Below are 3,362 nucleotides of genomic sequence, written 5' to 3'. Positions count from 1 at the left end.
ATATATATATATATATATATATATATATATATATATATATATATATATATATATATATTTATAAAACATAAACAATTAAAATGTAAACAACAGAGGTAACACTTAAATGACCAAGGTTTAGTGCAGCCTTTCTAACATTCATAATTAATGAACAAATTAATATTAATAAATTAGTCAAAAATAGTATGTGTAATTCCATGTATTTTATGTACAATACATATATAGTTTACCGAGCAACAGGTTGTTTTAATTATAGTATGGGATAGTTGGTTAATAATAAAGATATATGTCTCTGATCTGTTTGGTTTTGCTTGTCTGTTTCATTTTAAAAATAATACAAGCCTGAAGGCTTGATTATCAGCATATAGCAGCATTATATAAGACCGGAACATATGAAAAGGTACTACACGTGAGTGCAGCCTTTCTAACATTCATAATTAATGAACAAATTAATATTAATACATTAGTCAAAAATAGTATGTGTAATTCCATGTACATTACGCCAATCATGGGCAATGATAAATGCACGATATGGTGTCATAATCCGTTTTGGAAAACACGGAAAGACCGATGCCGATACTTAAAAAATCCCAAATATCGGCCGATATATCGGCTGCAGCGATATATCGGTCGACCACTATAAATGATATGGAATGAAGCAATATCGTTTAAATCGATATACAGTAGTTTAATACGAGTGCATCTGAAAAATAGTGGAGGACAGAAAGTGCATCATCCAGTTTGTCCTAAACATGGGACATGCTTTATATTAAGGGCTTTAAAATAACTGGTAAGATAAAGAGCTATAGTTAACACGTATAGTTTAAAGAGGTTGTTAGTCTGTGCTTTTGCTATTTATTTACTTTCATTTTTAGTTTAGTGAATTTAACTTCTGCTTTAAAAAGCATTATTTTTAGATTGTAATGTAATTTACAATGTGAGAATGTAATGTGATTTTAACCCTTTTTTGCTCATAATATATAGCATAGCCTTCACGGTTACATTCACTATATTTGTTTTCATTGTCTTTAATAGAAACATTGTTTCATTAGACAACATTGGGCAGGATATTTACCCTGTTTACACCCTTTACAATACATTTTCACAACACAGCACAGCCTCTATTTTTCATACCGCCTTACAATCCGTCAGTGCTGATATGCACACAGGACAGGGTGTGCTGTTCAAATTATGGCAATAAAATACCAGCAGACCTATTTGGCACATAAATGTTGTGCTTAATACTAAGACTATAAAAGTCGAAATATCAAACCCCGAGAGAGCTCACTTGACGTAGTCGCTGCTCTTCTTGTTGACACTGTAGTTGGTCAGATGCATGAACTGGTTCTTGATGTTTGCCGTGGCGTGGTCATACTTCACTGTGGCAAACCTACAACACACACAAGCAAGAAGGAAAACTGAGCTTAATAGCGATTATGACATTCAACTGACCTGCTGAAAAGAATAAATAGGTACAGCACCAAAGCAAGCAGCCTTGTGTTAATACGGGACGACCTTAAACTTCAGCCACAAATCTATCTAATATTAATGTGACATATAAACAGAGAGGTTTTGCAACAGCCATCCAACTACAACTAGCAAATCACACAACTACAACACCAGCGCTGTGATGGGATGACGTATTTTTGAAGGCCAAAACCCGGAAACAAACATTTGTGACCCTGGAGAACAAAACCAGTCATAAGGGTCAATTTTTCGAAATTGAGATTTATACATCATCTGAAAGCTGAATAAATAAGCTTTCCATTGACGTATGGTTTGTTAGGATAGGAATGAAGTTCTTAGCAATGCATATTACTAATAAAAAAATCAAGTTTTAATATATTTACAGTAGAAAATTTACAAAATATCTTCATGGAACATGATCTTTACTTAATATCCTAATGATTTTTGGCATAAAAGAAAAATCAATAATTTTGACCCATACCACAATACATTTATTGTTGGCTATTGCTACAAATATCCCCCAGCGACTTAACACTGCTTTTGTGCTGCAGGGTCACATATTAGCAGTTTTATCGTCCTGAAGTCAGTGAGTTTTTTTGGTTAAATGCCTGAAATATAAACAAGCTCAAGGTATTTTTACGTTTAATTCTACAACATAAAATACAGTAATACCCCCTTGTGATTTTTTTAAGGAGTAGTCTTGTAAAACCAGAAGCTGTGTGTTTGTAAGAAACAAATCCATTATTAAGATGTTTTTAAATTCAAACCGTCGCTTACGGCTAAAATCCGAGTCCATAATCCATAATAACTAGTGCTGTCAATCGATTAAAAACATTTCTGAAATTAATCCTACCTAACAAGTTTTTAAACATACTTTTATATTGCAGTAATTTCACATTCAATCTTCAAATTAATGTACAAACACCATAAAGACATTATATTTTTAAATATTTGTTTAATGGCATTTTTTTATGAATGAAGGCCAGTATCAATGATACTAATTCTGATTTCTCTATAAAATTGCCCCCCCACCCACCCCCCATATTTAACCATTGACTAGCCATTCAACATTACAGTATAACTGAGAGCTATCAATTTTAACATTTATTAGACTTTAAAAAATTACTTCAGAAAAATACAGAAATTGAAATGATCAAACACTAATAGACTAATAGACATCACAGCAGCTGGTTATTAGGTTATTTTGGCTGCTATTACTTTAAGAGCTGCCGCTGCTGAACGTGACGCGGATCTGACACGCATCAGATTTTCTCTCAACTCTTTTTACCTTTTCTGACCCACTTCAGGTCTTAAAGTCTCTATTAATGAGCTGACGAGCTGAATCGGGAGTGATAGATGAGTGAGACAGTGCTGGGCTGCTCCAGGACAGTTTTGAAAACCATTTCAGAGACATGTTCTTAAATGTGACTCGTATAAAATTGTCATTTTGGTAACTTCATGACTTAACTGACCACGACACTGCATGCACGTAGTTTATTCCGCGCTTTGATATGAAAGGATACAGGCTACAGTGCACGATAAAAAATTCTTCGCGATAATTTTGATACCACTAATAATAACGCTTCCTCCAGTGAAAAAGTGCATCTCCTGTTGTCTCTCACATTAAAATCCAGCCACATATTTGTTTAGAGCTGTTTAAACTGTGCTTGATCTGTGCAGATTTCTCTCCTGATTCACACCAGAACACTTTTTCACTGGAGGAAGCGTATTATGGATTATGGACTTGTATCTTAGCCGGGAGCAACAGTTTGAAGTTAAAAACGCCTTGATGACGGATTTGTTTCGAGGAAGCGCACAGCTTTTGTCTTCTCCAGATGTTAACTGATGGACTGGAGTGCTGTGGATTACTTGTGGATTATTGTGATGTTTTTATC

This window comes from Sinocyclocheilus grahami, unplaced genomic scaffold (genome assembly GCF_001515645.1).
Source record: "Sinocyclocheilus grahami isolate Dianchi unplaced genomic scaffold, SAMN03320097.WGS_v1.1 scaffold120.1, whole genome shotgun sequence".
Taxonomy (NCBI): domain Eukaryota; kingdom Metazoa; phylum Chordata; class Actinopteri; order Cypriniformes; family Cyprinidae; genus Sinocyclocheilus; species Sinocyclocheilus grahami.
Note: the sequence above shows the minus strand (reverse complement) of the source record.